Source organism: Crinia signifera, chromosome 3 (assembly GCF_055691185.1).
Source record: "Crinia signifera chromosome 3, ASM5569118v1, whole genome shotgun sequence".
NCBI lineage: Eukaryota > Metazoa > Chordata > Amphibia > Anura > Myobatrachidae > Crinia > Crinia signifera.
The window spans coordinates 316,559,275-316,582,048 of NC_139219.1; the positions used below are offsets into that span (position 1 = coordinate 316,559,275).

At 42.3% G+C, this 22,774-nt stretch overlaps 1 protein-coding gene across 2 annotated transcripts in view; it reads right to left on the minus strand.

Annotated features, from left to right (window-relative positions):
• LOC146064810 (cytochrome P450 2K1-like) overlaps positions 1-20,329 on the minus strand; it is a 71,220-nt gene extending 50,891 nt beyond the window's left edge. For both annotated transcript variants that reach the window (XM_083178703.1, XM_083178702.1), the window contains exon 1: positions 20,159-20,329. The gene's annotated coding sequence lies outside the window, so the exon portion shown is untranslated. The remainder of the gene's footprint in view (positions 1-20,158) is intronic.
• Between the last annotated feature and the right edge of the window lie 2,445 nt (positions 20,330-22,774).

The following is a 22,774-nucleotide window of genomic DNA, read 5'->3' on the forward strand; positions in this document are numbered from 1 at the left end:
ACTCACCTTAGTATACAATTAATCAAATAAATAATGGGGCTTTAGTTCATGAATTGATCAATGCATTTAAGCTTGCAGCCCATCGCCAAGGGACCCCATTTCACTGCAAGTCCTACACTAGCATTTGTTTCTCAAGAGCCTGCCAACTGCTGACACATCATAGCTAAAGTCGACATGTGCTTTTTCCTGGTTTAAAGCTCACCTGCCAAGTGCCTTATGGCTTTTAAAGATGAGGCAGTCACCTAACACAACACCTGACTTAGAATTAAAGGGGCAGCTGTAACAGGTTACAGATAAATTAGCTCATCTGGGGTGAAAGAGAAAGCTATGATCACAGTAACAAAGGTTAATAAAAATTAACCCACATATATACACACATACAGAGTACCACAACACTCGCCATCCCTGCGAATGGGGTGCAAACAGCACTCGCCATTCCCAGGTTGGGGTGAAAGTGGCCTGTGACCACATGCTCTAATACATACAAATACAGGGACTCAACACTCTCCATAATGAACTAACTCACCTTAGTATACAATTAATCAAATAAATAATGGGGCTTTAGTTCATGAATTGATCAATGCATTTAAGCTTGCAGCCCATCGCCAAGGGACCCCATTTCACTGCAAGTCCTACACTAGCATTTGTTTCTCAAGAGCCTGCCAACTGCTGACACATCATAGCTAAAGTCGACATGTGCTTTTTCCTGGTTTAAAGCTCACCTGCCAAGTGCCTTATGGCTTTTAAAGATGAGGCAGTCACCTAACACAACACCTGACTTAGAATTAAAGGGGCAGCTGTAACAGGTTACAGATAAATTAGCTCATCTGGGGTGAAAGAGAAAGCTATGATCACAGTAACAAAGGTTAATAAAAATTAACCCACATATATACACACATACAGAGTACCACAACACTCGCCATCCCTGCGAATGGGGTGCAAACAGCACTCGCCATTCCCAGGTTGGGGTGAAAGTGGCCTGTGACCACATGCTCTAATACATACAAATACAGGGACTCAACACTCTCCATAATGAACTAACTCACCTTAGTATACAATTAATCAAATAAATAATGGGGCTTTAGTTCATGAATTGATCAATGCATTTAAGCTTGCAGCCCATCGCCAAGGGACCCCATTTCACTGCAAGTCCTACACTAGCATTTGTTTCTCAAGAGCCTGCCAACTGCTGACACATCATAGCTAAAGTCGACATGTGCTTTTTCCTGGTTTAAAGCTCACCTGCCAAGTGCCTTATGGCTTTTAAAGATGAGGCAGTCACCTAACACAACACCTGACTTAGAATTAAAGGGGCAGCTGTAACAGGTTACAGATAAATTAGCTCATCTGGGGTGAAAGAGAAAGCTATGATCACAGTAACAAAGGTTAATAAAAATTAACCCACATATATACACACATACAGAGTACCACAACACTCGCCATCCCTGCGAATGGGGTGCAAACAGCACTCGCCATTCCCAGGTTGGGGTGAAAGTGGCCTGTGACCACATGCTCTAATACATACAAATACAGGGACTCAACACTCTCCATAATGAACTAACTCACCTTAGTATACAATTAATCAAATAAATAATGGGGCTTTAGTTCATGAATTGATCAATGCATTTAAGCTTGCAGCCCATCGCCAAGGGACCCCATTTCACTGCAAGTCCTACACTAGCATTTGTTTCTCAAGAGCCTGCCAACTGCTGACACATCATAGCTAAAGTCGACATGTGCTTTTTCCTGGTTTAAAGCTCACCTGCCAAGTGCCTTATGGCTTTTAAAGATGAGGCAGTCACCTAACACAACACCTGACTTAGAATTAAAGGGGCAGCTGTAACAGGTTACAGATAAATTAGCTCATCTGGGGTGAAAGAGAAAGCTATGATCACAGTAACAAAGGTTAATAAAAATTAACCCACATATATACACACATACAGAGTACCACAACACTCGCCATCCCTGCGAATGGGGTGCAAACAGCACTCGCCATTCCCAGGTTGGGGTGAAAGTGGCCTGTGACCACATGCTCTAATACATACAAATACAGGGACTCAACACTCTCCATAATGAACTAACTCACCTTAGTATACAATTAATCAAATAAATAATGGGGCTTTAGTTCATGAATTGATCAATGCATTTAAGCTTGCAGCCCATCGCCAAGGGACCCCATTTCACTGCAAGTCCTACACTAGCATTTGTTTCTCAAGAGCCTGCCAACTGCTGACACATCATAGCTAAAGTCGACATGTGCTTTTTCCTGGTTTAAAGCTCACCTGCCAAGTGCCTTATGGCTTTTAAAGATGAGGCAGTCACCTAACACAACACCTGACTTAGAATTAAAGGGGCAGCTGTAACAGGTTACAGATAAATTAGCTCATCTGGGGTGAAAGAGAAAGCTATGATCACAGTAACAAAGGTTAATAAAAATTAACCCACATATATACACACATACAGAGTACCACAACACTCGCCATCCCTGCGAATGGGGTGCAAACAGCACTCGCCATTCCCAGGTTGGGGTGAAAGTGGCCTGTGACCACATGCTCTAATACATACAAATACAGGGACTCAACACTCTCCATAATGAACTAACTCACCTTAGTATACAATTAATCAAATAAATAATGGGGCTTTAGTTCATGAATTGATCAATGCATTTAAGCTTGCAGCCCATCGCCAAGGGACCCCATTTCACTGCAAGTCCTACACTAGCATTTGTTTCTCAAGAGCCTGCCAACTGCTGACACATCATAGCTAAAGTCGACATGTGCTTTTTCCTGGTTTAAAGCTCACCTGCCAAGTGCCTTATGGCTTTTAAAGATGAGGCAGTCACCTAACACAACACCTGACTTAGAATTAAAGGGGCAGCTGTAACAGGTTACAGATAAATTAGCTCATCTGGGGTGAAAGAGAAAGCTATGATCACAGTAACAAAGGTTAATAAAAATTAACCCACATATATACACACATACAGAGTACCACAACACTCGCCATCCCTGCGAATGGGGTGCAAACAGCACTCGCCATTCCCAGGTTGGGGTGAAAGTGGCCTGTGACCACATGCTCTAATACATACAAATACAGGGACTCAACACTCTCCATAATGAACTAACTCACCTTAGTATACAATTAATCAAATAAATAATGGGGCTTTAGTTCATGAATTGATCAATGCATTTAAGCTTGCAGCCCATCGCCAAGGGACCCCATTTCACTGCAAGTCCTACACTAGCATTTGTTTCTCAAGAGCCTGCCAACTGCTGACACATCATAGCTAAAGTCGACATGTGCTTTTTCCTGGTTTAAAGCTCACCTGCCAAGTGCCTTATGGCTTTTAAAGATGAGGCAGTCACCTAACACAACACCTGACTTAGAATTAAAGGGGCAGCTGTAACAGGTTACAGATAAATTAGCTCATCTGGGGTGAAAGAGAAAGCTATGATCACAGTAACAAAGGTTAATAAAAATTAACCCACATATATACACACATACAGAGTACCACAACACTCGCCATCCCTGCGAATGGGGTGCAAACAGCACTCGCCATTCCCAGGTTGGGGTGAAAGTGGCCTGTGACCACATGCTCTAATACATACAAATACAGGGACTCAACACTCTCCATAATGAACTAACTCACCTTAGTATACAATTAATCAAATAAATAATGGGGCTTTAGTTCATGAATTGATCAATGCATTTAAGCTTGCAGCCCATCGCCAAGGGACCCCATTTCACTGCAAGTCCTACACTAGCATTTGTTTCTCAAGAGCCTGCCAACTGCTGACACATCATAGCTAAAGTCGACATGTGCTTTTTCCTGGTTTAAAGCTCACCTGCCAAGTGCCTTATGGCTTTTAAAGATGAGGCAGTCACCTAACACAACACCTGACTTAGAATTAAAGGGGCAGCTGTAACAGGTTACAGATAAATTAGCTCATCTGGGGTGAAAGAGAAAGCTATGATCACAGTAACAAAGGTTAATAAAAATTAACCCACATATATACACACATACAGAGTACCACAACACTCGCCATCCCTGCGAATGGGGTGCAAACAGCACTCGCCATTCCCAGGTTGGGGTGAAAGTGGCCTGTGACCACATGCTCTAATACATACAAATACAGGGACTCAACACTCTCCATAATGAACTAACTCACCTTAGTATACAATTAATCAAATAAATAATGGGGCTTTAGTTCATGAATTGATCAATGCATTTAAGCTTGCAGCCCATCGCCAAGGGACCCCATTTCACTGCAAGTCCTACACTAGCATTTGTTTCTCAAGAGCCTGCCAACTGCTGACACATCATAGCTAAAGTCGACATGTGCTTTTTCCTGGTTTAAAGCTCACCTGCCAAGTGCCTTATGGCTTTTAAAGATGAGGCAGTCACCTAACACAACACCTGACTTAGAATTAAAGGGGCAGCTGTAACAGGTTACAGATAAATTAGCTCATCTGGGGTGAAAGAGAAAGCTATGATCACAGTAACAAAGGTTAATAAAAATTAACCCACATATATACACACATACAGAGTACCACAACACTCGCCATCCCTGCGAATGGGGTGCAAACAGCACTCGCCATTCCCAGGTTGGGGTGAAAGTGGCCTGTGACCACATGCTCTAATACATACAAATACAGGGACTCAACACTCTCCATAATGAACTAACTCACCTTAGTATACAATTAATCAAATAAATAATGGGGCTTTAGTTCATGAATTGATCAATGCATTTAAGCTTGCAGCCCATCGCCAAGGGACCCCATTTCACTGCAAGTCCTACACTAGCATTTGTTTCTCAAGAGCCTGCCAACTGCTGACACATCATAGCTAAAGTCGACATGTGCTTTTTCCTGGTTTAAAGCTCACCTGCCAAGTGCCTTATGGCTTTTAAAGATGAGGCAGTCACCTAACACAACACCTGACTTAGAATTAAAGGGGCAGCTGTAACAGGTTACAGATAAATTAGCTCATCTGGGGTGAAAGAGAAAGCTATGATCACAGTAACAAAGGTTAATAAAAATTAACCCACATATATACACACATACAGAGTACCACAACACTCGCCATCCCTGCGAATGGGGTGCAAACAGCACTCGCCATTCCCAGGTTGGGGTGAAAGTGGCCTGTGACCACATGCTCTAATACATACAAATACAGGGACTCAACACTCTCCATAATGAACTAACTCACCTTAGTATACAATTAATCAAATAAATAATGGGGCTTTAGTTCATGAATTGATCAATGCATTTAAGCTTGCAGCCCATCGCCAAGGGACCCCATTTCACTGCAAGTCCTACACTAGCATTTGTTTCTCAAGAGCCTGCCAACTGCTGACACATCATAGCTAAAGTCGACATGTGCTTTTTCCTGGTTTAAAGCTCACCTGCCAAGTGCCTTATGGCTTTTAAAGATGAGGCAGTCACCTAACACAACACCTGACTTAGAATTAAAGGGGCAGCTGTAACAGGTTACAGATAAATTAGCTCATCTGGGGTGAAAGAGAAAGCTATGATCACAGTAACAAAGGTTAATAAAAATTAACCCACATATATACACACATACAGAGTACCACAACACTCGCCATCCCTGCGAATGGGGTGCAAACAGCACTCGCCATTCCCAGGTTGGGGTGAAAGTGGCCTGTGACCACATGCTCTAATACATACAAATACAGGGACTCAACACTCTCCATAATGAACTAACTCACCTTAGTATACAATTAATCAAATAAATAATGGGGCTTTAGTTCATGAATTGATCAATGCATTTAAGCTTGCAGCCCATCGCCAAGGGACCCCATTTCACTGCAAGTCCTACACTAGCATTTGTTTCTCAAGAGCCTGCCAACTGCTGACACATCATAGCTAAAGTCGACATGTGCTTTTTCCTGGTTTAAAGCTCACCTGCCAAGTGCCTTATGGCTTTTAAAGATGAGGCAGTCACCTAACACAACACCTGACTTAGAATTAAAGGGGCAGCTGTAACAGGTTACAGATAAATTAGCTCATCTGGGGTGAAAGAGAAAGCTATGATCACAGTAACAAAGGTTAATAAAAATTAACCCACATATATACACACATACAGAGTACCACAACACTCGCCATCCCTGCGAATGGGGTGCAAACAGCACTCGCCATTCCCAGGTTGGGGTGAAAGTGGCCTGTGACCACATGCTCTAATACATACAAATACAGGGACTCAACACTCTCCATAATGAACTAACTCACCTTAGTATACAATTAATCAAATAAATAATGGGGCTTTAGTTCATGAATTGATCAATGCATTTAAGCTTGCAGCCCATCGCCAAGGGACCCCATTTCACTGCAAGTCCTACACTAGCATTTGTTTCTCAAGAGCCTGCCAACTGCTGACACATCATAGCTAAAGTCGACATGTGCTTTTTCCTGGTTTAAAGCTCACCTGCCAAGTGCCTTATGGCTTTTAAAGATGAGGCAGTCACCTAACACAACACCTGACTTAGAATTAAAGGGGCAGCTGTAACAGGTTACAGATAAATTAGCTCATCTGGGGTGAAAGAGAAAGCTATGATCACAGTAACAAAGGTTAATAAAAATTAACCCACATATATACACACATACAGAGTACCACAACACTCGCCATCCCTGCGAATGGGGTGCAAACAGCACTCGCCATTCCCAGGTTGGGGTGAAAGTGGCCTGTGACCACATGCTCTAATACATACAAATACAGGGACTCAACACTCTCCATAATGAACTAACTCACCTTAGTATACAATTAATCAAATAAATAATGGGGCTTTAGTTCATGAATTGATCAATGCATTTAAGCTTGCAGCCCATCGCCAAGGGACCCCATTTCACTGCAAGTCCTACACTAGCATTTGTTTCTCAAGAGCCTGCCAACTGCTGACACATCATAGCTAAAGTCGACATGTGCTTTTTCCTGGTTTAAAGCTCACCTGCCAAGTGCCTTATGGCTTTTAAAGATGAGGCAGTCACCTAACACAACACCTGACTTAGAATTAAAGGGGCAGCTGTAACAGGTTACAGATAAATTAGCTCATCTGGGGTGAAAGAGAAAGCTATGATCACAGTAACAAAGGTTAATAAAAATTAACCCACATATATACACACATACAGAGTACCACAACACTCGCCATCCCTGCGAATGGGGTGCAAACAGCACTCGCCATTCCCAGGTTGGGGTGAAAGTGGCCTGTGACCACATGCTCTAATACATACAAATACAGGGACTCAACACTCTCCATAATGAACTAACTCACCTTAGTATACAATTAATCAAATAAATAATGGGGCTTTAGTTCATGAATTGATCAATGCATTTAAGCTTGCAGCCCATCGCCAAGGGACCCCATTTCACTGCAAGTCCTACACTAGCATTTGTTTCTCAAGAGCCTGCCAACTGCTGACACATCATAGCTAAAGTCGACATGTGCTTTTTCCTGGTTTAAAGCTCACCTGCCAAGTGCCTTATGGCTTTTAAAGATGAGGCAGTCACCTAACACAACACCTGACTTAGAATTAAAGGGGCAGCTGTAACAGGTTACAGATAAATTAGCTCATCTGGGGTGAAAGAGAAAGCTATGATCACAGTAACAAAGGTTAATAAAAATTAACCCACATATATACACACATACAGAGTACCACAACACTCGCCATCCCTGCGAATGGGGTGCAAACAGCACTCGCCATTCCCAGGTTGGGGTGAAAGTGGCCTGTGACCACATGCTCTAATACATACAAATACAGGGACTCAACACTCTCCATAATGAACTAACTCACCTTAGTATACAATTAATCAAATAAATAATGGGGCTTTAGTTCATGAATTGATCAATGCATTTAAGCTTGCAGCCCATCGCCAAGGGACCCCATTTCACTGCAAGTCCTACACTAGCATTTGTTTCTCAAGAGCCTGCCAACTGCTGACACATCATAGCTAAAGTCGACATGTGCTTTTTCCTGGTTTAAAGCTCACCTGCCAAGTGCCTTATGGCTTTTAAAGATGAGGCAGTCACCTAACACAACACCTGACTTAGAATTAAAGGGGCAGCTGTAACAGGTTACAGATAAATTAGCTCATCTGGGGTGAAAGAGAAAGCTATGATCACAGTAACAAAGGTTAATAAAAATTAACCCACATATATACACACATACAGAGTACCACAACACTCGCCATCCCTGCGAATGGGGTGCAAACAGCACTCGCCATTCCCAGGTTGGGGTGAAAGTGGCCTGTGACCACATGCTCTAATACATACAAATACAGGGACTCAACACTCTCCATAATGAACTAACTCACCTTAGTATACAATTAATCAAATAAATAATGGGGCTTTAGTTCATGAATTGATCAATGCATTTAAGCTTGCAGCCCATCGCCAAGGGACCCCATTTCACTGCAAGTCCTACACTAGCATTTGTTTCTCAAGAGCCTGCCAACTGCTGACACATCATAGCTAAAGTCGACATGTGCTTTTTCCTGGTTTAAAGCTCACCTGCCAAGTGCCTTATGGCTTTTAAAGATGAGGCAGTCACCTAACACAACACCTGACTTAGAATTAAAGGGGCAGCTGTAACAGGTTACAGATAAATTAGCTCATCTGGGGTGAAAGAGAAAGCTATGATCACAGTAACAAAGGTTAATAAAAATTAACCCACATATATACACACATACAGAGTACCACAACACTCGCCATCCCTGCGAATGGGGTGCAAACAGCACTCGCCATTCCCAGGTTGGGGTGAAAGTGGCCTGTGACCACATGCTCTAATACATACAAATACAGGGACTCAACACTCTCCATAATGAACTAACTCACCTTAGTATACAATTAATCAAATAAATAATGGGGCTTTAGTTCATGAATTGATCAATGCATTTAAGCTTGCAGCCCATCGCCAAGGGACCCCATTTCACTGCAAGTCCTACACTAGCATTTGTTTCTCAAGAGCCTGCCAACTGCTGACACATCATAGCTAAAGTCGACATGTGCTTTTTCCTGGTTTAAAGCTCACCTGCCAAGTGCCTTATGGCTTTTAAAGATGAGGCAGTCACCTAACACAACACCTGACTTAGAATTAAAGGGGCAGCTGTAACAGGTTACAGATAAATTAGCTCATCTGGGGTGAAAGAGAAAGCTATGATCACAGTAACAAAGGTTAATAAAAATTAACCCACATATATACACACATACAGAGTACCACAACACTCGCCATCCCTGCGAATGGGGTGCAAACAGCACTCGCCATTCCCAGGTTGGGGTGAAAGTGGCCTGTGACCACATGCTCTAATACATACAAATACAGGGACTCAACACTCTCCATAATGAACTAACTCACCTTAGTATACAATTAATCAAATAAATAATGGGGCTTTAGTTCATGAATTGATCAATGCATTTAAGCTTGCAGCCCATCGCCAAGGGACCCCATTTCACTGCAAGTCCTACACTAGCATTTGTTTCTCAAGAGCCTGCCAACTGCTGACACATCATAGCTAAAGTCGACATGTGCTTTTTCCTGGTTTAAAGCTCACCTGCCAAGTGCCTTATGGCTTTTAAAGATGAGGCAGTCACCTAACACAACACCTGACTTAGAATTAAAGGGGCAGCTGTAACAGGTTACAGATAAATTAGCTCATCTGGGGTGAAAGAGAAAGCTATGATCACAGTAACAAAGGTTAATAAAAATTAACCCACATATATACACACATACAGAGTACCACAACACTCGCCATCCCTGCGAATGGGGTGCAAACAGCACTCGCCATTCCCAGGTTGGGGTGAAAGTGGCCTGTGACCACATGCTCTAATACATACAAATACAGGGACTCAACACTCTCCATAATGAACTAACTCACCTTAGTATACAATTAATCAAATAAATAATGGGGCTTTAGTTCATGAATTGATCAATGCATTTAAGCTTGCAGCCCATCGCCAAGGGACCCCATTTCACTGCAAGTCCTACACTAGCATTTGTTTCTCAAGAGCCTGCCAACTGCTGACACATCATAGCTAAAGTCGACATGTGCTTTTTCCTGGTTTAAAGCTCACCTGCCAAGTGCCTTATGGCTTTTAAAGATGAGGCAGTCACCTAACACAACACCTGACTTAGAATTAAAGGGGCAGCTGTAACAGGTTACAGATAAATTAGCTCATCTGGGGTGAAAGAGAAAGCTATGATCACAGTAACAAAGGTTAATAAAAATTAACCCACATATATACACACATACAGAGTACCACAACACTCGCCATCCCTGCGAATGGGGTGCAAACAGCACTCGCCATTCCCAGGTTGGGGTGAAAGTGGCCTGTGACCACATGCTCTAATACATACAAATACAGGGACTCAACACTCTCCATAATGAACTAACTCACCTTAGTATACAATTAATCAAATAAATAATGGGGCTTTAGTTCATGAATTGATCAATGCATTTAAGCTTGCAGCCCATCGCCAAGGGACCCCATTTCACTGCAAGTCCTACACTAGCATTTGTTTCTCAAGAGCCTGCCAACTGCTGACACATCATAGCTAAAGTCGACATGTGCTTTTTCCTGGTTTAAAGCTCACCTGCCAAGTGCCTTATGGCTTTTAAAGATGAGGCAGTCACCTAACACAACACCTGACTTAGAATTAAAGGGGCAGCTGTAACAGGTTACAGATAAATTAGCTCATCTGGGGTGAAAGAGAAAGCTATGATCACAGTAACAAAGGTTAATAAAAATTAACCCACATATATACACACATACAGAGTACCACAACACTCGCCATCCCTGCGAATGGGGTGCAAACAGCACTCGCCATTCCCAGGTTGGGGTGAAAGTGGCCTGTGACCACATGCTCTAATACATACAAATACAGGGACTCAACACTCTCCATAATGAACTAACTCACCTTAGTATACAATTAATCAAATAAATAATGGGGCTTTAGTTCATGAATTGATCAATGCATTTAAGCTTGCAGCCCATCGCCAAGGGACCCCATTTCACTGCAAGTCCTACACTAGCATTTGTTTCTCAAGAGCCTGCCAACTGCTGACACATCATAGCTAAAGTCGACATGTGCTTTTTCCTGGTTTAAAGCTCACCTGCCAAGTGCCTTATGGCTTTTAAAGATGAGGCAGTCACCTAACACAACACCTGACTTAGAATTAAAGGGGCAGCTGTAACAGGTTACAGATAAATTAGCTCATCTGGGGTGAAAGAGAAAGCTATGATCACAGTAACAAAGGTTAATAAAAATTAACCCACATATATACACACATACAGAGTACCACAACACTCGCCATCCCTGCGAATGGGGTGCAAACAGCACTCGCCATTCCCAGGTTGGGGTGAAAGTGGCCTGTGACCACATGCTCTAATACATACAAATACAGGGACTCAACACTCTCCATAATGAACTAACTCACCTTAGTATACAATTAATCAAATAAATAATGGGGCTTTAGTTCATGAATTGATCAATGCATTTAAGCTTGCAGCCCATCGCCAAGGGACCCCATTTCACTGCAAGTCCTACACTAGCATTTGTTTCTCAAGAGCCTGCCAACTGCTGACACATCATAGCTAAAGTCGACATGTGCTTTTTCCTGGTTTAAAGCTCACCTGCCAAGTGCCTTATGGCTTTTAAAGATGAGGCAGTCACCTAACACAACACCTGACTTAGAATTAAAGGGGCAGCTGTAACAGGTTACAGATAAATTAGCTCATCTGGGGTGAAAGAGAAAGCTATGATCACAGTAACAAAGGTTAATAAAAATTAACCCACATATATACACACATACAGAGTACCACAACACTCGCCATCCCTGCGAATGGGGTGCAAACAGCACTCGCCATTCCCAGGTTGGGGTGAAAGTGGCCTGTGACCACATGCTCTAATACATACAAATACAGGGACTCAACACTCTCCATAATGAACTAACTCACCTTAGTATACAATTAATCAAATAAATAATGGGGCTTTAGTTCATGAATTGATCAATGCATTTAAGCTTGCAGCCCATCGCCAAGGGACCCCATTTCACTGCAAGTCCTACACTAGCATTTGTTTCTCAAGAGCCTGCCAACTGCTGACACATCATAGCTAAAGTCGACATGTGCTTTTTCCTGGTTTAAAGCTCACCTGCCAAGTGCCTTATGGCTTTTAAAGATGAGGCAGTCACCTAACACAACACCTGACTTAGAATTAAAGGGGCAGCTGTAACAGGTTACAGATAAATTAGCTCATCTGGGGTGAAAGAGAAAGCTATGATCACAGTAACAAAGGTTAATAAAAATTAACCCACATATATACACACATACAGAGTACCACAACACTCGCCATCCCTGCGAATGGGGTGCAAACAGCACTCGCCATTCCCAGGTTGGGGTGAAAGTGGCCTGTGACCACATGCTCTAATACATACAAATACAGGGACTCAACACTCTCCATAATGAACTAACTCACCTTAGTATACAATTAATCAAATAAATAATGGGGCTTTAGTTCATGAATTGATCAATGCATTTAAGCTTGCAGCCCATCGCCAAGGGACCCCATTTCACTGCAAGTCCTACACTAGCATTTGTTTCTCAAGAGCCTGCCAACTGCTGACACATCATAGCTAAAGTCGACATGTGCTTTTTCCTGGTTTAAAGCTCACCTGCCAAGTGCCTTATGGCTTTTAAAGATGAGGCAGTCACCTAACACAACACCTGACTTAGAATTAAAGGGGCAGCTGTAACAGGTTACAGATAAATTAGCTCATCTGGGGTGAAAGAGAAAGCTATGATCACAGTAACAAAGGTTAATAAAAATTAACCCACATATATACACACATACAGAGTACCACAACACTCGCCATCCCTGCGAATGGGGTGCAAACAGCACTCGCCATTCCCAGGTTGGGGTGAAAGTGGCCTGTGACCACATGCTCTAATACATACAAATACAGGGACTCAACACTCTCCATAATGAACTAACTCACCTTAGTATACAATTAATCAAATAAATAATGGGGCTTTAGTTCATGAATTGATCAATGCATTTAAGCTTGCAGCCCATCGCCAAGGGACCCCATTTCACTGCAAGTCCTACACTAGCATTTGTTTCTCAAGAGCCTGCCAACTGCTGACACATCATAGCTAAAGTCGACATGTGCTTTTTCCTGGTTTAAAGCTCACCTGCCAAGTGCCTTATGGCTTTTAAAGATGAGGCAGTCACCTAACACAACACCTGACTTAGAATTAAAGGGGCAGCTGTAACAGGTTACAGATAAATTAGCTCATCTGGGGTGAAAGAGAAAGCTATGATCACAGTAACAAAGGTTAATAAAAATTAACCCACATATATACACACATACAGAGTACCACAACACTCGCCATCCCTGCGAATGGGGTGCAAACAGCACTCGCCATTCCCAGGTTGGGGTGAAAGTGGCCTGTGACCACATGCTCTAATACATACAAATACAGGGACTCAACACTCTCCATAATGAACTAACTCACCTTAGTATACAATTAATCAAATAAATAATGGGGCTTTAGTTCATGAATTGATCAATGCATTTAAGCTTGCAGCCCATCGCCAAGGGACCCCATTTCACTGCAAGTCCTACACTAGCATTTGTTTCTCAAGAGCCTGCCAACTGCTGACACATCATAGCTAAAGTCGACATGTGCTTTTTCCTGGTTTAAAGCTCACCTGCCAAGTGCCTTATGGCTTTTAAAGATGAGGCAGTCACCTAACACAACACCTGACTTAGAATTAAAGGGGCAGCTGTAACAGGTTACAGATAAATTAGCTCAGGAAAAAGCACATGTCGACTTTAGCTATGATGTGTCAGCAGTTGGCAGGCTCTTGAGAAACAAATGCTAGTGTAGGACTTGCAGTGAAATGGGGTCCCTTGGCGATGGGCTGCAAGCTTAAATGCATTGATCAATTCATGAACTAAAGCCCCATTATTTATTTGATTAATTGTATACTAAGGTGAGTTAGTTCATTATGGAGAGTGTTGAGTCCCTGTATTTGTATGTATTAGAGCATGTGGTCACAGGCCACTTTCACCCCAACCTGGGAATGGCGAGTGCTGTTTGCACCCCATTCGCAGGGATGGCGAGTGTTGTGGTACTCTGTATGTGTGTATATATGTGGGTTAATTTTTATTAACCTTTGTTACTGTGATCATAGCTTTCTCTTTCACCCCAGATGAGCTAATTTATCTGTAACCTGTTACAGCTGCCCCTTTAATTCTAAGTCAGGTGTTGTGTTAGGTGACTGCCTCATCTTTAAAAGCCATAAGGCACTTGGCAGGTGAGCTTTAAACCAGGAAAAAGCACATGTCGACTTTAGCTATGATGTGTCAGCAGTTGGCAGGCTCTTGAGAAACAAATGCTAGTGTAGGACTTGCAGTGAAATGGGGTCCCTTGGCGATGGGCTGCAAGCTTAAATGCATTGATCAATTCATGAACTAAAGCCCCATTATTTATTTGATTAATTGTATACTAAGGTGAGTTAGTTCATTATGGAGAGTGTTGAGTCCCTGTATTTGTATGTATTAGAGCATGTGGTCACAGGCCACTTTCACCCCAACCTGGGAATGGCGAGTGCTGTTTGCACCCCATTCGCAGGGATGGCGAGTGTTGTGGTACTCTGTATGTGTGTATATATGTGGGTTAATTTTTATTAACCTTTGTTACTGTGATCATAGCTTTCTCTTTCACCCCAGATGAGCTAATTTATCTGTAACCTGTTACAGCTGCCCCTTTAATTCTAAGTCAGGTGTTGTGTTAGGTGACTGCCTCATCTTTAAAAGCCATAAGGCACTTGGCAGGTGAGCTTTAAACCAGGAAAAAGCACATGTCGACTTTAGCTATGATGTGTCAGCAGTTGGCAGGCTCTTGAGAAACAAATGCTAGTGTAGGACTTGCAGTGAAATGGGGTCCCTTGGCGATGGGCTGCAAGCTTAAATGCATTGATCAATTCATGAACTAAAGCCCCATTATTTATTTGATTAATTGTATACTAAGGTGAGTTAGTTCATTATGGAGAGTGTTGAGTCCCTGTATTTGTATGTATTAGAGCATGTGGTCACAGGCCACTTTCACCCCAACCTGGGAATGGCGAGTGCTGTTTGCACCCCATTCGCAGGGATGGCGAGTGTTGTGGTACTCTGTATGTGTGTATATATGTGGGTTAATTTTTATTAACCTTTGTTACTGTGATCATAGCTTTCTCTTTCACCCCAGATGAGCTAATTTATCTGTAACCTGTTACAGCTGCCCCTTTAATTCTAAGTCAGGTGTTGTGTTAGGTGACTGCCTCATCTTTAAAAGCCATAAGGCACTTGGCAGGTGAGCTTTAAACCAGGAAAAAGCACATGTCGACTTTAGCTATGATGTGTCAGCAGTTGGCAGGCTCTTGAGAAACAAATGCTAGTGTAGGACTTGCAGTGAAATGGGGTCCCTTGGCGATGGGCTGCAAGCTTAAATGCATTGATCAATTCATGAACTAAAGCCCCATTATTTATTTGATTAATTGTATACTAAGGTGAGTTAGTTCATTATGGAGAGTGTTGAGTCCCTGTATTTGTATGTATTAGAGCATGTGGTCACAGGCCACTTTCACCCCAACCTGGGAATGGCGAGTGCTGTTTGCACCCCATTCGCAGGGATGGCGAGTGTTGTGGTACTCTGTATGTGTGTATATATGTGGGTTAATTTTTATTAACCTTTGTTACTGTGATCATAGCTTTCTCTTTCACCCCAGATGAGCTAATTTATCTGTAACCTGTTACAGCTGCCCCTTTAATTCTAAGTCAGGTGTTGTGTTAGGTGACTGCCTCATCTTTAAAAGCCATAAGGCACTTGGCAGGTGAGCTTTAAACCAGGAAAAAGCACATGTCGACTTTAGCTATGATGTGTCAGCAGTTGGCAGGCTCTTGAGAAACAAATGCTAGTGTAGGACTTGCAGTGAAATGGGGTCCCTTGGCGATGGGCTGCAAGCTTAAATGCATTGATCAATTCATGAACTAAAGCCCCATTATTTATTTGATTAATTGTATACTAAGGTGAGTTAGTTCATTATGGAGAGTGTTGAGTCCCTGTATTTGTATGTATTAGAGCATGTGGTCACAGGCCACTTTCACCCCAACCTGGGAATGGCGAGTGCTGTTTGCACCCCATTCGCAGGGATGGCGAGTGTTGTGGTACTCTGTATGTGTGTATATATGTGGGTTAATTTTTATTAACCTTTGTTACTGTGATCATAGCTTTCTCTTTCACCCCAGATGAGCTAATTTATCTGTAACCTGTTACAGCTGCCCCTTTAATTCTAAGTCAGGTGTTGTGTTAGGTGACTGCCTCATCTTTAAAAGCCATAAGGCACTTGGCAGGTGAGCTTTAAACCAGGAAAAAGCACATGTCGACTTTAGCTATGATGTGTCAGCAGTTGGCAGGCTCTTGAGAAACAAATGCTAGTGTAGGACTTGCAGTGAAATGGGGTCCCTTGGCGATGGGCTGCAAGCTTAAATGCATTGATCAATTCATGAACTAAAGCCCCATTATTTATTTGATTAATTGTATACTAAGGTGAGTTAGTTCATTATGGAGAGTGTTGAGTCCCTGTATTTGTATGTATTAGAGCATGTGGTCACAGGCCACTTTCACCCCAACCTGGGAATGGCGAGTGCTGTTTGCACCCCATTCGCAGGGATGGCGAGTGTTGTGGTACTCTGTATGTGTGTATATATGTGGGTTAATTTTTATTAACCTTTGTTACTGTGATCATAGCTTTCTCTTTCACCCCAGATGAGCTAATTTATCTGTAACCTGTTACAGCTGCCCCTTTAATTCTAAGTCAGGTGTTGTGTTAGGTGACTGCCTCATCTTTAAAAGCCATAAGGCACTTGGCAGGTGAGCTTTAAACCAGGAAAAAGCACATGTCGACTTTAGCTATGATGTGTCAGCAGTTGGCAGGCTCTTGAGAAACAAATGCTAGTGTAGGACTTGCAGTGAAATGGGGTCCCTTGGCGATGGGCTGCAAGCTTAAATGCATTGATCAATTCATGAACTAAAGCCCCATTATTTATTTGATTAATTGTATACTAAGGTGAGTTAGTTCATTATGGAGAGTGTTGAGTCCCTGTATTTGTATGTATTAGAGCATGTGGTCACAGGCCACTTTCACCCCAACCTGGGAATGGCGAGTGCTGTTTGCACCCCATTCGCAGGGATGGCGAGTGTTGTGGTACTCTGTATGTGTGTATATATGTATATATATATATATATATATATCACAGTGTTGTAACTAAATTTATAGTAACAAATATACATTCAAGTGTTTTCTAAAATCTTCCTATGTATTAACATATGCTTTAAATTTTTTAACAAATTGCACTTTTTATTGAACGCTGCTGTTGATGTGAGGGTTGTTTTATCTATTATTTTATCTATTATTGTATTAGTAATGTAGGTCTCTGGGGTCAGGAGCAAAAATGGAAAGTGTATGTGGTTAGTGCATTACCCTACACAGAAAAAAAATAACTCACCCAAATGTTACATCTGCCCACCTGCAGTCCACAAGGTTTTATCCATTAAAGAAGGAGTTTGCTTTTGCAAACTAACCAGAATCACCACCTTATTCCGAGATATAGTTGAGATATGTCTGACATACATCCGATATACTGTTCCTTTGAGATACATCTGTGATATATCCAATATACATCTCAGATACATCTGAAATACATCTGAAATACATTAGATATACATCCAAGATACATCTGCGATAAATTGAAGATACATCTGAGATACATCCGAATTATATCTGAGATACATCCAAGATACATGTGAGATACATGTGAGATACTTCTGAGATACATCTGAGATACATCTGTGATACATCTGTGATACATCTGAGATACATCTGAGATACAGGTGGAGCCCCTGCCATCCTTGGCCGGGGCTCGCCAGACCCTCCCCGCTGGCGAACTGGGACGTGTGTGTGTCGCACACGCATGCACGTCCCAGGCTCTTAGCGAGGACACTGCGTGTCCCTGGCCGTCTCCGCTTCAGGGAGACGGGTAGGTTAGGGGGGCGCTCGGGGCTGTGAGGGCGACAGGCAGCGGCGGCGGGGGAGGCGGCGGGGACCGGAGGCAGGCTCCGTTGCCCAGGGGGCGTGCACGCGTCTCGTGTGAGCGCGCCCCCTGGCGGGGCTGGCATTAGAAACACCAGCCCTGCAAAGATGAAGCCAGCCCCATCTGTACATCTGAGATACATCCAAGATACGTCTGAGATACATCCAAAATACATGGCTTGCCTGCAGCGTAAGCATGCCAGCTGAAGCATGGAATTTGACTGGAGAGAAGTTTTAAAACCATCTCATCTATTTTACAGGTACATGAATCCCATTTTGAACATCTGATCTTTACATTTAAAGAACAGTCTGCATTGTAAATTGTTTTTTGTTACTGGGAGCCTGCATCTTCCCCCCACCATTAATTAGCTTGCTGAGCAATTTGTTCAAACCCCTCCCCCTGTACCAGCTGACATAAACTTTCCTTTAAAATTGAAACTATTTGGAAGCCTGCTTAAGGCTTGCCTGCAGCGTAAGCATGTCAGCTGAAGCATGGAGTTTGACTGGAGTTTGGACTTACACCCGTACATTGCATCATTTTATTTTTCACCAATTACCATCTCCCCCAGCCTCTAAGCTGATGAAAGCTATGTATTACTTTTTTTTGTTAACTGTTTCTTTACCATGATTTGTACCATGTACCTCCACCCCCACTTTATGCAAAGCCTGTATGCTTTACCATCACTAGTTGTTCACCCTGCCAGCTATGGAAGAAAAGTGCTATATAAATAAAAAAATTTTTTTACTGCTGCCTTTGAGCAGCATGATCAAGATGACGCCGCAAATGGCTGCCTAAGAACTGTGCCACTCAGCCATATGTACCCCTGTGTCTCCCCTGTCTCGCACACTGCATAGCAATCTAAAACTGGGCTGTCCCTGCTTAACTGTTACCTACCTGGCTGTTTGCAATGACCAGTGGCACCGTTGTTGGCTGCCTAGGCGCTGTGCAGCTCAATGAATATATGTTCCCTGCATCTACAATCCCCAGGGCACATTGAGCATATACCTGTATGTGTTATGTATATCTGTACTGTCACTTTTTAACTGTTACCTAAACGGCTGTTGCACAGCAATCCAAATCAAATTCCTAGTATACGCAAGTATACCTGGACAATAAATCTGATTCTGATTATGATGTGAGATACATCCAAGATACATCTGAGATATGTCCAAGATACATCCAAGATAAAGGACATATGATATACATCTGAGATACTTTTGAGATACATCCGAGATGCAGTACATCTGTGACACATCTGAGATACATCTGAGATACAGCCGAGATAAATCCAAGATACATCTGAAATACATCCAAAATACATGTGAAATACATCCAAGATATATCTGAGATACATGTGAGATACATCCAAGATATATCTGAGATACATGTGAGATACATGTGAGATACATCCAAGATATATCTGAGATACATGTGAGATACATGTGAGATACATCTGAGATACTGTACATCTGACATACATTCGACATCCAAGATACATCTGAGATACATCCGAGATACTTCCAAAATACATCAGAGATACTGTACATCCAAGATACATCAGAGAAAAACAACAGAGCAGAGGCGGAACTACCATTGGTGCAGCAGGTGCATTGCACTGGGGCCCCTGACAACTAAGGGGCCCACTGCTGCATAAAACCATCAATGAGTTATTGTGAACCTGGGTTGGGGTGGAGGAGGGGGCCCAGATTATATATTTGCACCTGGGCCCACAACCCACAAGTTCCGCCACTGCAACAGAGCATTTCATAAATAAATCTAGATCGTTGTTCCGAATAGGACAGGTCGTGTGAGGTGAATCTCAGCAAATTGCTCAATCTTGTCATAATGCTGCAGTTGTATAACATGTGCAAACATCTTGTCAAAACTTTGAATTCCTGCCAATATATTGAAACATTTCTATTAATCTGTTACTAATACAAGATTTTTATTATTTTGCGTGCAAAAGCAACTCGGAACTCTCTATGTATATACTATTATAGTTCTTACCTTACATACAGCACAGTGCACAGCTGCAGAGATCTCGCCGGGTACTTGCTGTCGGCTCGGAGACTCAGTTTCAGCTGTTCCGCATTAAATGGCTTTTCCTGTTATTCAGATTGCTGAGGAATCAAAGGACATAATGTAATATGCCAAGTTTATTGCATTCTTATCTACTTTTGAAAAAGCATGTCACGGAGATTGTGACGGTGACACCTAGAGGTGCGGACGTGCGCGGTTACATCTGAGAGGTGCGTCATAAAATGACTTACAGTACATAGAATTTAACGGCAGATAAGAACCATTTGGCCCATCTAGTCTGCCCCTTTTTTATCCTTCAGGTAATCTCAATCCTTTTTAATCCTTATTTCTTTGTAAGGATATTCATATGCCTATCCCAAGCATGTTTAAATTGTTCTACTGTCTTAGCCTCTACCACCTCTGATGGGAGGCTATTCCACTTATCCACTACCCTTTCTGTGAAGTAATTTTTTTTCTAACATTTCCCCTGAACCTACCTCCCTCCAGTTTCAGTGCATGTCCTCGTGTTCTATTACTTTTCCTTTGAAGAAAATTTCCCTCCTGTACTATGTTAACCCTTTCCCGACGGGGCGTTTTTTGTTAACTTTTATTTTTTTTTTCCTCCTCGCGTTCAAATAAGCGTAACTTTTTTAATTTTCCGGCTATATTGGCACGAGTTCTTTTTTTTTGCGGGACAAGTTGTACTTTTTAATGGTACCATTTACTATACCGTATAATATTCTGGGGAATCAGGAAATAATTCAATGTGGGGTAAAAAGGAAAAAAAACGCAATTCCACAATTTTGCGCTGGTTACGGTTTTTTTGGAGTTCATAGTTCATTTAAAATGATGGGTTATCTTTATTCTATGGGTCGTTATGATTCCGGTGATACCAAACTTATATAGTTTTCGTTACGTTTTACCACTAAAAAAAAAATAGAAAATTTTACGGTTTTTCTAATTTGCGTCGCGTCGCCATGTTCTGCGGCTTATAACTTTTTTATTTTTCCACCTACGGACCTGGGTGAGGGCTCATTTTTTGCGGGCTGAAGTGTACTTTTTAATTAATACCATTATGGGATATGTGCGACTTTCTGATCTCTTTTATTTACATTTTTTTGGGAAGGCGATGCGACCAAAAAACGTAGTTTTGGCGTTGGGAATTTTTTTCCGTTTACGCCTTTAACCGTGCGGGATAACTAATGTTATATTTTAATAGATCGGACTTTTAGGAACGCGGCGATACCAAATATGTTTATTTTTTTTATTTTTTATTTATTTTTATTTGTGAAATGGGGAAAGGGGGGTGATTTGAACTTTTAATATTTTTTTTTTTTTTTTACTTTTACTACAAGGCCCCCTAGTGTACTTGACCACTAGGGGGCGCGATCGCCTGTACTAGGTTCAGCCATAGAGTTCTATGGCTGAACATAGTGATTTTCAGCACTTCCTATTACATCCTGCCTCAGGCAGGATGTAATAGGAATGCTGACATGGCCAGCACAGGGGTCTACATTAGACCCCTGGCTGCCATGGCAACCGATCGGCACCCTCCGATCTCGCCGCGGGGGGCCCCGATCGGCGCCGGAGGGGGGCGCCCCCCCTCCGATCAGCTATTTAAGCACTGCGGGCGCTTTGCCCGCGGTGCTTAAAGGGTTAAACGGCCACGATCGGCGAACTCGCCGCTCGTGGCCGTGAGAGCAGGTACCTGGAGCATTACAGCCATTACAGCCATTACCTGCTCTCTTTCAAGCCAGCTCACTCCGTGAGCTGGCTTGATTCCCCCGCAACCGTCATATGACGTACATGTACGTCATATGTCGGGAAGGGGTTAAAACCCTTGATATATTTGAAGATTTCTATCATGTCCCCCTTTTCCCTTCTCTGCTCCAAACTATACATGTTAAGATCTTTTAGTCTTTCCAGGTAAGTTTTGTGCTGTTGGCCATGCACCATTTTAGTTGCCCTTCTTTGTACACTCTCCAATGTATTTATATCCTTCTGAAGATATGGTCTCCAGAACTGGACAGTGTATTCCAGATGAGGCCGTACCAATGACCTATACAGTGGCATTATTACTTATTTTTTTCTGCTACTGATTCCTCTCCCTATGCAACCAAGCATCTGACTAGCCTTCCTCATTGCTTTGCTACATTGCTTTCCTGCCTTTAAGTCACTTGAAATAGTGACTTCTAGATCTCTTTCCTCCTCAGCAGTTTCCATTATAGTACCCTTGATACTATATTGAGCTTTTGGATTTTTTAATCCCAAGTGCATAATTTTGCATTTTTTAGCATTAAAGTGTAGTTGCCATGCTCTTGACAAATTCTCAAGTTTAGCTAGATCATCAGTCATTTGATTTACCCCTCCTGGTGTGTCTACTCTGTTGCATATCTTTGTGTCATCTGCAAAAAGGCATACTTTCCCTTCAATATCATCTGCAATGTCCCTAACAAAGATATTAAAGAGCACTGGTCCAAGTACAGATCCCTGGGGTACTCCACTGGTAACATGTCCCTCCATAGAATGCACTCCATTTACTACAACTGTCTGTTTTCTATCCTGCAACCAGTTTCTTATCCATTTAATTGTTTTATAATCCAA